Source organism: Maylandia zebra, linkage group LG3 (genome assembly GCF_041146795.1).
Source record: "Maylandia zebra isolate NMK-2024a linkage group LG3, Mzebra_GT3a, whole genome shotgun sequence".
Lineage (NCBI taxonomy): Eukaryota > Metazoa > Chordata > Actinopteri > Cichliformes > Cichlidae > Maylandia > Maylandia zebra.
In genome coordinates, this window is record NC_135169.1 from 8,820,272 (window position 1) to 8,834,833 (window position 14,562).

Sequence of the window (14,562 nt, forward strand, 5' to 3'; positions counted from 1 at the left end):
TGGCCTTGGGCTGCCTGGTTTTTAAAGGAGCCACAGAGTCCAAGACGGTTTGACAGCAAGAATAAAACCAGGAATTAAGCTCTTCTGTGTCAGAGGAGACCAAGTCAGAGCGGCCACCGAGCTGATTAAAAGCAGCAGAAAACTGCACGACAGTGGAGAGGTTAATAACCCGACAGCGCCGAGCAGAAGCGCGAGATTTAACTGCATTATGTTTAAAACCAACGTTGAATAACACAGCCATAGGATCTGAGAGTCCACAGTCACAAATCTCCAAGTTAGTGACAGGCAGACCGTATGACAGAACAAGATCCAGTGTTTGTCTGTGCTCATGTGTAGGGCCAGGCATGGACTGTATGACGGATTGTAAACAGTCGCTGTGCCTCCACCTCTGCCTGACGTCCATGGCGAGTTAAAAGAGCAACAATCCACAGGTAAAAGTTCAGATAGAGTCTTGGACTCACCAACACTCAGTCACGTCTCAGTCGCACACAGAAAATCCAGATCACGGGAACTGAAGAAGTCCCAAAGAATAAAAGTTTTGATTAAAAGTGATCTGGCGTTCACCAGGCCAATCCTGGCAGGAGCTGGAGCCGGAGCACCAGTTTCAGCAAGTCGAGAAAACCAACGCAGCGACCTCAGGTTTCGATCATGTTGACGGTGGAGGTTTAGCCTGGGAGGGCATGGGCAGCGAGGCCGAGGAGCATCATCAACGCCGACCACAGGCACCAAGAAGGCATCAATAGGATCCAGGAAACGCCGAGACACAAAAAATCCTGGAAGTAATCCAATTAACACAATTCCTTAGTAATTCCTTAGATAAACCTTTAGCTTCACCAGCCCACCGCTTTGTTTACCCCGGCGACTGTGACGCCTTTGCCGGGAAGGTAGCGTGGAAACCCGGTACAGGTAACCCGAGATACAACTGGGTTGCTGCCCACCAGCTCCAAAGGACACAATATTTTCGACCACAGGTTGGTCCAGTAGTGTCTGGTGATGATGCCCCAGCAGAGACTTTTTTTTGTTGATCACACAAATTAGAAATAATATAAACATGAACAAGCTTGACAACGACAGACGAGCAGCCACACACACCGGCGCCATCTTGTCATCAAGTATAATGCAGATTATACAGATACAGATTTAATCTCTCAGCTGGCCCCGTGACCTGGCCCTGGATAAGTGGAAGAAGACAGATGGATGGAAATCAAAAAAATGATTTTCATAAATTTTTTAAACACAATTAAGAACAGAGAAATAAATAAAAAAATTTAAAAAACCTTTGTGTCTGACATTTAAATTCCTCATTCATTCCTCACTACTTTTGTCTTTCCTGTTTGCTCACTGATTAGCACATACACATTATATTAGCAATGAGATTACCTTTGGGTTAACAATTGGATTAGCTCCTGGATTAGCTATCAGATTAGCTCTGATTATGTAAATAAACCACACTGTGTGATGTAAGGAGCCCTCTGATTAGTTGGACAGACTGGGATTTTTCTACCCTGCTGTTTGTGCTCGTAGCTTTGTCCTCCTAAGAAACCTGTGTGAAGACCCTCCAGGTGAGTTCCCACTGAAACGCTCCAGAGTAGCAGTAAAACAGCTGTATGAACATCTGCAGAGGGATGGTTTATTAAAGAGTGTCAGTCACATTCAGAGCTCAGCAGCATCGGTGAGCTGAACTTTTAGGCTGCTGTCCCTGTGAGCTGGAAATTTTTACAGATTTAGGACATTCAAGTCTGTGAAGATCTTTTCAACTTTAAAGTCAGGGCTCACAGAAGAGTCAAAGATCCAGGGAGATGGAGTTAAAACACACAGGAAACCTGGGAGTGTGGGCTGTTTATAAGAGAAACATTCACTTTGTACTGACCACAAACTGAAATGATTATGAATATTATAAACAGCTAGATGGAGCCACAGGACTGAGAGACAGGGCCTTTACTCTGACATGTGACTGATGCGACAATCGGGTTAGTGTGGAGGAACCACAGATATGTTTGTTAGTGACCTCAACAGTGGATCCTGTTGTGGATCCAACAGGAGTGTTTTAAAGACCTGTGTAAACATGTGATGAAATCAGCTATGATTCCCTTGATGTTAAATCCATCCATCCATTCGCTTCCACTTATCCTTTTCAGGGTCGCGGGGGGCGCTGGAGCCTATCCCAGCTGTCATAGGGCGAAAGGCGGGGTACACCCTGGACAGGTCGCCAGTCTGTCGCAGGGCCAACACACAGGGACAGACAACCATTCGCACTCACATTCAAACCTATGGGCAATTTGGATTAACCAATTAACCTATCCCAACAAGCTGGACGGTGGGAGGAAGCCGGAGTACCCGGAGAGAAAACACGGGGAGAACATGCAAACTCCACACAGAAAGACCCCGGCCTGATGGTGGAACTGAACTAGGGACCTTCTTGCTGTGCGGCAACAGTGCTAACCACCGTGCCACCGTGCTGCCCATGTTAAATATAATCGTGTTTAATCCCTGACATCTGTCACAATCTGAAGAGGAACCAGGAGAGCCCACAGAGCCGAAACTCACAGTTAAAATAAGGACAGCTGTCCTCAGATCAGCAGGAAACCACACAAAGAAGAAGTGATGCAGAGGGGAGATGGGAGGCTAAAAATACTGCAGGGCTGATAGAGAGGAAGCTGATGAGGCTGACAAATGTTAAAGACGTTTTCACACTGCAAACATCAGCTTTATGACTCTGTACATAGATCAGTGATCAGGTCCATGGTTGGACACAGTCTGAGTGTTTAAAAGAAGAAACCTAAGATGACGAGTAAACATTTATCCTTCACACTTTATCACCTTTGAGTCAAAGGCAGAGGCTGAAACCTGAATCTGTAAATATACCTGCTGCACCATTATGACACACATGTAGTCATTTATACACACTGTTAGCATCCTACAACATAGGAGAATATGACAGGACGCACAAAGATACAAGAGTTAAGAAGTGCACGACCGACCCATGGGCCACCAGCAACATGGTGAGCATAAAATCAGCCTCACAGGGGCTCTGAGAGGCAAACAGACTGGAAGAGGAAAAAAGAAAAGGACTAGTCCTCATCAAACCAGACCCCAAGACATTATTTTAATTGTTTCACTCTTGATTATATAACTTTAGTTTAGTTTTATTCTTTTCCCTGTAAAAACACAGCCTTGGTCTGATCCAGTGAAAATTTAAACCCCCACTCATGTGACCATCCTTCAGCTTCAAAATCACTTCCTGTATCTTTGCAGTAATAAACTCTAAGTTCCTTCCTCTCTTCCACACACAGCACCATCATCTGCACGAGGGGAAAATCCCATCCCACTGTCTATATTATGAAACACATCACTGATCATCAGTGAAAATAATCAATAATAAAGGACTGGCTCTACTCCATATTCTACTGAACACTTATTTCCTTTCTGTCTTCTGTAGAGAAACTCCTTTCTCCATGTGTACAGTTGCCCTGTGATACCTGTGATCTTCCCCACTTTAATAATAAACACTGTCCACATCATCTCATATATGCTTTATCATTATCATAAAACACTGCTACAACACTTTCTGTGTTCACTTGGGCTTTTCTCATTTCAACACTTCAAACTGCATCTATGACACTGTAGCCTGCTTACAGACCGCTCGTCAAAGCCACCAAACCGGTTCGTAAGCGGATACAAGTGTGGCCAGAAGGGTCTTCAGAGGCTTTACAGGACTGCTTCAACACCACAGACTGGAACATGTTTAAGCAGGCTGCCACCTATAACAACACCACTGACCTCCAGGAGTACGCAGAGACTGTTACAGCCTACATCAACAAGTGTATTGAGGATGTAACAGTTACGAAAACCATAACTGTCCGGGCCAATCAAAAACCATGGATGACAGGAGAGGTCTACAGGCTGCTGAAAGCTCGGAATGTTGCCTTCAGAGATGGAGACGAGGCGAGCCTGAGGACAGCTAGGGCCAACCTTTCCCGTGGCATCAGAGAGGCTAAGAGACAGTACTCCAAGAAAATATCCCATCACTTCAAAGACAGCAGAGACTCACGGAGCCTGTGGCGGGGCATTCAGACCATCACAGATTACAAGCCCCCACCACAGACCTGTGATAGCACTATCCCCCTGCTGAACGAGCTGAACACTTTCTTTGCTCGCTTTGAAGTCCAAAACAGCACCACTGCACAGAAGACCCCACCCCCTCCTGGTGACCAGGTGATGACTCTGTCCCCGGACAGCGTGAGGAGATCCCTCAGCAGGATCAATGCACGTAAAGCTCCGGGTCCTGACAACATTCCTGGTCGTGTACTGAGAGACTGTGCAGTGGAACTCACTGATGTCTTCACAGACATCTTCAACATATCACTCATCCAGGCTGTCGTCCCCACATGTTTTAAAGCTACCACAATCATTCCGGTTCCAAAAAAGTCATCTCCCTCCTGCTTTAATGACTACCGTCCTGTTGCACTTACTCCCATCCTGATGAAGTGCTTCGAACGACTAGTCATGCAACACATCAAGACTGTCCTGCCCCCCTCCCTGGACCCCTTCCAGTTTGCGTATCGGCCCAACCGCTCAACCGATGATGCCATTTCCACTGCACTCCACTCAGCACTCACACACCTGGACAAAAAAGATTCATATGTTCGAATGCTGTTCATAGATTTCAGTTCAGCATTCAACACTATAATCCCCCAACAGCTCACTCAAAAACTGGTCCAGCTGGGGCTCAACACCTCACTGTGCAACTGGCTGTTGGATTTCCTCACCGGAAGACCTCAAACAGTACGGGTCGGCAGTAACACATCCAGCACCATCATTTTAAACACGGGGGCCCCGCAGGGATGTGTGCTGAGCCCCCTCCTCTTCACTCTGCTGACCCATGACTGCACTCCATCACACAGCTCCAACCTCTTCATCAAGTTTGCGGACGACACAACGGTGGTGGGTCTCATTAGCAACAGGGATGAGACCGACTACAGAAGTGAGGTGAGACGCCTGGCCACGTGGTGTGCTGACAACAATCTCTCTCTGAATGTGGAGAAGACGAAGGAGATTGTTGTGGACTTCAGGAGAATGCACACCCAACATGCTCCTCTGACCATTGACGGAGCGTCTGTGGAGAGAGTGAGCAGCACCAAGTTCTTGGGTGTGCACATCACAGAGGATCTCTCCTGGACGTACAACACCACAGCACTGGCCAAGAAATCACAGCAGCGTCTCTTCTTTCTCCGCAAACTAAGAAGAGCAGGAGCACCAGCCCCCATCATGTACACTTTCTACAGAGGCACCATCGAGAGCATCCTGTCGAGCTGCATCACTGTGTGGTTTGGAGCCTGCAATGCGTCCTGTCATAGAACCCTCCAACGCATAGTGAGAGCTGCAGAGAGGATCATTGGTGTCTCTCTCCCCTCCCTCCAGGACATTTACAGCACCCGTCTCACTAAAAAAGCCCTTTGCATAGCGGCTGATCCCACGCACCCAATGCAAAGCTTCTTCAAGCTGCTGCCGTCGGGGAGGAGACTGCGGAGTCTCCAGGCCAGGACCAGCAGACTGAAGGACAGCTTCATCCATCAGGCTGTCAGGAAGCTAAACTCCCTCCCGATTCTGCCCCCCTCTCCCCTCTTCTCCACCACGGTCTCACTGAACTCTGTCACACACACACACACTCACTCTCTGACGCACTCACTGGCCTGCTCCAGTCACTTTGTGGAGCATTGGACTGCCATTACCTCATAAGACTCTGTTGTTACACTATCTCTTACCGTACATTACTAAATCTCCATTTGCACTATTTGCCTATTTTGCACCACTATGCCTCCTTACTTGAATATTGTATATTGTATATTGCATAGCTTTTTTTGTTATACGTAAAATTGTATTGTATTTATTTAAACTTTTACTTTTTAATTATTTTATTTGCATTTTTCTAATCACTAGGGTTTGAGAGTAACGAAATTTCTATTCTCTGTATGTCCTGTACATGTGGCAGAATTGACAATTAAAGTTGACTTGACTTGACTTGACTTGATCAATGGTCATGAGAATTTGCAATACTGTGATTAAGGAACTGACCTCCCAGCCCATTGTTCCTTCAGTGGGCTGGTTTCAGTCATTATGCAAATTTACTGTTTATAAGACTGATGCGTCCAGATGAACAGAATCAACTTTTGGAGATCTGCCGCTTTAACGTCGCTGTAGTGCAGCTGCACGTCATTTCACGCCAGTTTGCTGCACAGTCGTATTCTACAGCGGAAGATGTCGGATTCGGCTGAAGCGAGTGGCTGTTTCATGACATGGACATATTCCCATCTCTTCACTTTTCCTGCAAACCCGCAAACAAACACACACACACACAGCAAAAAGGGTTCAATTTATGCAGGCAACTTCTAGTGCTGTTTGTATCATTCACTACAATACTTGACTTACATCTCAGTTTCCAAGCAGCAATGGCTTTTCGTGCTTGAACTGGCCTCAAAGCTGAGTGCAAATCAGATTCCTCAATGAACTGAAAATCATCATTTGTCTCTACCCCAATTGATTGTAAAGTTTCTTCAAGAATATCCTTTGTCACTTCTGGAAGGTCAGGCAGGACCTCATTGATTGCAGTCCTTAGAAACGTTGGTTCAAAGTCAGTCATTTCTGGAATCAACGAAGAATGACGCGCTGACAAAAGGCAAAAGTAATATTATATTTAGTCAAGTAACACTGTGCATATATAAATAAGATGAATTTCTGCTTTCGGGGCACGAGGGATGGTTTACACCTTTTATTTTCTGCATATATAAAAGGAAAAGGTAATTCACTTTCATTTTTCCCCTCCCATCACAACATTTTTAATCATTGCAGTTATGCATTTTAATATGGTTTCCCAACAACAGTGGCGACATTAAAAAAAAAAGCTTATTTTGACAACACACTGTGTTTAAGAGGAATGACTTGGTGGCCATTAACAAAGTGTGATGGTAATGGATAAAAGTCAACCAAGTCAGTAATGTTAAGACATCGCAGCCTTGTACTGTCCTTTGTCACAGAGTACACGTGGTATTCAGAAAGATACTCAGCTTGGTGTGCATCCAACACAAAATACACTGCTGCATCATTTTTGATTAAAATAATAAGAAGCTCTCCAAACTCAATGGACCCCTCATTTTTTGACACAAGGAAATTCCCCTTTTTATACGATGTACCTTTATACTGTATCTCTGTGCAAACACTAGTATCATTTCCTGCAAAGCCAAACTGTCTCACTGCATATTTCATGGCATCACTGTAGAGGTCGGGGTAGAAGGTGCAACTGTCTTTCACTTGCAGAAACTGACTGCATCCTGGCCCAGCTGAAAGATATGCCTGAAACATCTGATGTCTTTCAGATAAGGTTTGGCAGATGTTTTTAAAGTTTTTCAAACTCCTGGCACATCTTTTGAAGTAACTATGTTTACTTTAAAAACACACAAGTGCAGGATAGTGACAGAGGAAATGGTGTTTAGGTTTTAGTACACTCTCTGGAAATAAACACTTTCTTGAATCCAAATATTCATGGATTATAATGTCAACATACACCACCTATGACAGTGAGATGTTTTGTGCACAAATCATTTCAACTATGTCTTTAAGCTGGAGCATTAGCTGCCTTTGGATTTTGGACTTTATCACCAATTATAACAGGTAGCAACCTTAAGAAATTCCAGTTCTGAATGGCTTGACCTGAAAGCTTGGTTAAATCTGGGTTGACAGCACACGGCTCTGTTAGCGCATCAGCTCCTTTGTACTTGAACTGTTTAATGCGCCGGTTCAAAAGTGCACATGTAAACCATTTCTTTGTCTTAATAAAATACTTCAAGTACAGTGCACTATCATAGGCTAAGACTCCCTCAAATATGTCAGGGCCAAGACAAGGTGGTAAACCAGGTTGGCAAACATGAAAAGATTTCAAGGTATTAAAAACAGAGTTTACCTTTATCCCTTTGATTTCTTGACTGCCTTCAGCTTGTAGATCGCCCACAGCAGAATTGTAGCTTTCAGGTGTGCGCTGTGGACCACAGACATTTGGATCATTACTCTGAAACTCACTTCGTGTGATTTCACAGTATCTGCAAAAGTATTCAGAGCGATTGAAGTTCTCAATAAACCCACCAATGTTGTGTGAACCCAAATTATCACCAGCAATGCTGTACAAAGCTGCTTTGACTATTTCATCACCAGAAACGATACCATTTTCCTCCAAATCTTTTAAATCTTCTACCACTTTTAAGAAAACCTTTGCGTTTCCAAATTTTTTAAGGTCATTGTCTCCACATAGTAAGACAAGGGACATGTGATCAGTATTGGACTACAAATGAGCAGGCAAATTTGCCACTGACAGATAGACTGCAACCACTCTGTGTTTTTTCTTAGCGGAGCCAAGAGGATTGATAGGTTTGTAGCATAAACCTATTCGCTGGAACGTTAAGGACAATCTGCTACACAGCAAAAAGCAAGACTCAAGGCACCAAAGTTCTCTGGTTTACTCATGCATGAGGGAGACCTGGCTGGAGCCAAGTGTCGTTCCACCACTTGACCACATACAAATGACAATAATAAACTCTAAACCCAACAAGGATTAACAATTTCAAATGCATCCTGGTACAGAATTAGCTTCAGGCGTCCTGGATTTTCAATGAAAAACTTGTTGGACTTAAAGCTTTGTCCGTCACTTGTGTCTCCAAAAGCCTCAGAGTCAGTTTCACAAGACTGCTGTGATACTGAATTCTTCCATAATTCTGATTCTAATGAGCTGCTTAGTGTTTGTTTCACTGGTATGTAGTAGGCAAACCGTGGCTTCATATTTCCAACATTTCCAAGGATCCAGATCCTGAATTTGGACAAGCCAAGAGGCTTCAGTTTTTAGGCCCCATCTTATCTTAATGACCTTGTAGTACCATATCACCCTATTAGAGCTCTGCAGGCCTACTTGTTGTTCCTAGAGTATTTAAAAGTAGAATGGGAGGCAGAGCCTTCAGTTTTCAGGCCCCTCTTCTGTGGAACCAGCTTCCAGTTTGGATTCAGGAGACAGACACTATCTCTACTTTCAAGATTAGGCTTCAAACTTTCCTTTTTGCTAAAGCATATAGTTAGGGCTGGATCAACTCTGTGGAGATGGACAAGTCTGTGATGTTTCAGTGTTCAGTTATTTGAACTTGACAGATGAATGAATTAAATGGATCAATCACTCTTACTGACCCTGACCCTTACTGGCCCTCAATCAGGACCTGGGTGGTGTAAATCCACATGTTCTTTGTTTCTCAGTGTAAAAGGATTAAATGCTGTGATGGTTTTTTTTGTTTTTTTAGGATTTCAGTTTAAAAACAGTTTAAATGAGGCGATGTATAGTAGTCAGACACAAACGTCAAGGAAGGTAGAGAAGCAGACTACACAGACATTTCAGATTTCCAGAGGTGATCAATTTATTTACAGTGAACTTAATTTATTGTGTAACTTGACAAAACTTCCCTTCAATTCACAAAACTCAACATACCATGGCTCTGATAACACGGCTCACCTCCTCCTGCATCTGGTAGAGACTGGCTTTAAATAGGGACATTAATTTCCCTCCAATTGCCCAGCCTGTACCACTCACTCAAACTGAGGGATCTAAAACTCTACACAGATGATCTAAAAACACAAAACCTCTACACACTTCTAATATGCACATTTACACAACTAAATGGCAGTATTAATGAAAGGAAAAACATTCAACAAATCCCTTTAAACCTTAACACAAGCAAAAGGAAGCATCTCTATGGAAAAAGAAACCCCTCCACTTGGTTTGACCTGTGACATCAGCAGGACTTTAAAATGAGGAAATGCCAGGCAGGCGTTTCCCCACACCTGACCCTCATGAAGACTGAAAAGACAAACAAAGTAAGTATGAACGAATGACTTGATCTGTAACATAATAAAATATAAAGAAACATGTAACTGAGTATTTGTCTTAATTTGCAGAATGTTTGATTTGCCGGCAACAAAACGCTTACACTAGTGATGGGCAGATGAAGCCTCATGAAGCACTGAAGCTTTTCATCCAATTGGTTCACCCCAACGCGAAGCTTCTTGAAGCTTCATTTGTAGGATTATTTGGAAATGCTTAAAATGGAAATGATCATTTACTGTGAGGTGTGGACAGTGGTTGTGCTTTTGTAACATTGAGGCAAGGACAGTGATTAGTGTTTAGGGGACACATCATTGGTTTTTATTTAAAAACAACAGTTTCTCCACTGTGGCAGGTCGTAGGCGATTTCTTTTTTTGGACAATATTTCCCCTGCCTTTGAAAACACTCGCTCACAGGGCACAGATGAGGCAGGGGTACACAGGTATGTCAGTGCTAACTTATATAAGTGAGGGTAGACATATTTCTGTCTCCCCCAGTATTTAAGGGGGTCCTCCAGCCTTCCAATATTTGGCTCCATCAGGTACCGTTGGACCTCAATATTTGCGTCTGCTGTCACATTTTGTGTCTGTGTCTGCCTGACACTCTCATCCAGGCGACGCCACAGGTTGTTACCTAAACAAAAAGGAGAGTCTTATGAGATACTACCAATTCAATTTCCAATTCAATGTTATTTCTATAGTGCCAAATAATAACAACAGTCGCCTCAAGGCGCTTTATATTGTACAGTAGATCATACAATAATAGATACAGTGGAAAACCCAACATTCAGTTTATATAAATGCAACTAAAATGCAATAACAATGGTACCGTGGGAAACAGCCTCAACAGATTGTGACGTTGATGGCTGTGGTGGTGGTGCGGAGGAAGAGGTGGTGGAGGCCCTCATTACGGAAGCACATTCTGCTTTCAGTCTTTTTTCTGCTTCGCTAGCTCTTGTAGGGCTGAGAAACCCGAGTTTTCTGAACCTTGGGTCCAGCAGTGTCGCAAGGAACATAATGCTCATGGTCTGTATTTTATCCAGCTTCTCTCTCAATAGCATCCTCAGCTTCTGAGCCAGAGAAGATCCAATGGATGGTGGTTCTACCATTTGTTCATTGAGGCAATGATCCAGCATAGTGAGCAAAGGTATGACCTTTGACCCAGGCACCCTTTTTTCCTGAGAGAGCTCAGTGGTTGCATCGTTAAATGGTACTAGGACAACCAGACACTCTGAAATTATACCAAAATCCTCAGATGACAGAGGTGGGATGTCTGTTGTGAGACTTGCCAAAGCAGCACCCACTGGCTCCCTTTGCTCGAAAAGTCTTTGCAGCATATTGTAAGTGCTGTTCCAGCGGGTTTCCACCTCCTGTAGTAGTTTGTGTTGAGGCTTCCTTAGTTGTTCCTGCACGACTGAAAGCCTCTCCTTACAAAATACAATTTAAAAAAGCATACATTAGATTGTCAAGGGAGAAGAACTGTACACATAAGTAGAATTAAAGAAACTGTAATTAAGCCACTTAAGAACTTACCTTTGCAGAGGTACTGCTCCTGAAATATCCCACGATCTTCCTGGACTTGGCTCGGATGTCAGAGAGCTCAGGGATCTGGTCAAGGGCCTTCTTCACCACTAAGTTCAGGGTGTGAGCTATGCATTTGGCATGTTTAAGTCTTAGCTCCCTTGCACAAGCCCCCATATTGGCAGCCCCATCTGTTACTAGGCATGTGACTTTGTCAGTAATTGCCCATTCTGCCATGAGTGAGCCTTTCACCTGTGCAATGTTTTCTGCAGTGTGTGCATTAGGAAAATATTGCACTCCTAAAACAACGGTGTTCAATGTGCTGGACTCATCAACAAAATGGCAGGTGACTGCAAGATAGGCCTCTGTGTTGATGGAGGTCCACATATCTGATGTCAGACTCACAGATGCTGCCTTCTCAATGCTGGCCTTAGCTTTCTCCTTCATCTCCTGGTACCTGGCCTCCACCATGACTTTCAGGGCCTAAAGGAAAGTAAAAACATTTTGTTCTAAAGTACGACGTGGCTGTGAAGCAGTGTGTAGTGTAGCTACACACTGAGGCTTTGAGCCTCAGTCCTGCCTGTTCACATTTAACTCTGTAGAAACTAAATTTTCACTGCTTTTATGACCTTTTTAGTGGGGAGAACATAGCTAGGATTTAATGACTTAACGAATCTTTTGAATCCTTTGTCCTCCACAATGCTAAATGGCTGGGAGTCCTCAATCACCATGCTGACCAGGTCTTCATCTATTTGAGATTGTTCTCCTGAGGAAAGACAATAAAAACAAAGCACAAATATAAATATCACACACGTAACTTATTACAGCTGTATAATATTGTTATATCATTTAGTAACATTACTGCATGCTGTATTATCATGGCATTTGATGGCTCACCTGGTCTTGCGCATCGCGGAAACGCCCCCTCCATTACTCAACACAAGTTTTGAAGCCTCGATACAGAACGTCACATCACTAAGGTAAACACATATGGGACATGGAGACCATTGCAACTGCTCATCCACTTTGTCACAGGCGACAGCTGCAGGTTGTTTTTGCTATTTTCTTCCTTTCAGTTTAAGACAGAGTAAGAAGTCTTGTTCCTGTTTTTCCTGTGTGATCTCAGAGTTGAAGAGATAAAAATGTGCAAACAATGAATTTATTAAAACTAAAGAAAAGCAGAAGTCCTGTGAAGGACAGTTTGACACCTCAGCTGTGAGTGAACTGTTTTCACATTAAAAACAGAAGTAACCATCATGATAAGATCAGCTCTGTTTGTGAGGACTCGTCTTAGTTTGAGGTGTGATGTTTGTCTTTACTCTGTTCCTGTTTCCATCACAGCTTATTGATGCACACACTTTAAGGCTACGTCCACACTAGCCCGGATAGACCGAAAGCACCGAAATGTGCGCTGCTTTTCGGTCTGGTTACTACCGTTTATGTCAGAACCGGTGCCATCATGGCACCGGACACCGGTACCCATCCCTACTCATCACCATAGAATAACCCTAATAAATAAATATTCCTCTTATATCAGCCATAGTTCACATTCCTGAGTCACTTTAATCCTGTTTCTGTGAGGATGACTCTGATTCTCTGTGTCAGTATCTGGGCTGTAATGTTTGTTTTATTGCTGCTTAAAGCAGTTAAAGCAGAAAACATCACAGAAACTAGTCACTAAGACACTCAGACAGTTCCCACGTCAACTCCATCACTCTGAGATCCATCAGGTCAGAAGTGATATTCAGTGGCGACATCAGCAGTGACATCATCCTGGACAAAGGCTGGCTCATTTCCATGGAAACGACAGGTGTGTTACCTGTGGGCAGGGTTAAGACATCAGGACGGAGCACCCATTTCATCCCTAACTCAAACACGGCAATGGCCAAAGAGCGCGACTAAAAACTTTTAAATATTACTCTTTCTGGGTTACAAAATAAACTTTTAACATATTTTTAGGTGAGAATGTAGCTGTGTAAGCTTCAAATATCTGCTCAATTTATCAAGATATCATATATTTCCAAAAGTGCTCCGACGTTTTCGGGGACGTCTGTTACCCACCAGCTCCTTAGCCGACCGGGAGGTCGAGACTCTAGAGCCGGCGAGAACAGGGAACTGCTGGCACATCGTTTTCAATCCCCCGCGGTCTTTCACTACTTAGGTTAAACATGATATATAAGTCACTTAGATAACTTATATTTCATATAAGACTTAGATAACCTATATACCGTGCTTCCCCATGACAACACTGTTGCTGCACAGCAAGAAAGTCCTGAGTTTGCATGTTCTCCCCATATTTGCGTGGGTTCTCCCCGGGTACTCTGGCTTCCTCAAACAGTCCAAAGACATGCACCTAGTGGGGATAGGTTAATCGATCAATCTAAATGTGAACATGAATGGTTGTCTGTCCCTGTGTGTTAGCCCTGCGACAGACTGGCGACCTGTCCAGGGTGTACCCCGCCTCTCGCCCTATGACAGCTGGGATAGGCTCCAGCACGAGTGGATGGATGTTTATGTTTGGTTTATTTCAGTGTTTGATTTGTTCCTTAGTATATCGGTTTGGCTCAGATTAAAGTTCAGCTTCATAACTGGACCGTTTTATTTTAAAGTCATACTCGGAGAGCTGTCAGTATATTTGAACCTGAATATTTCACCTAATTTAAATTGTGCTGTTCTTATTTAAACAGCTGAGTCTGAATTAAATCTAACAGTAAACATATTTAATTCAGGAGGAAACAAAACCAGCATGTTGATACATGGAGATGCTGAAGGCTGCTCCAACAATGATCTGTTTATATTTGAAATATTAGTTCGGTTCTCTTCCAAACCCCGGCAGCTGTCTGTTGTAGGTTTGAGTGTTTACTAAAAAAAATGTTCTAACATCTCACCTGTTTGTTTCTATTCACACATACATGTGTATTATGTTTATTAACAGAGAGATGAAGCTTGCGTTTCTGTCATGTAGTGATTGTGCTTACCTGTATGAAGCTTATTAGAAATTATGAAACAGATGATGAGCATATGTAAAAGCGAAAGTGCTTAAGATACTTTTTTAAATGATCTTTTTTGCTTAAAATAACTACTACTGCTTCATCATGTATAACTTTTTCATGTCATGTGTAATTTCCATT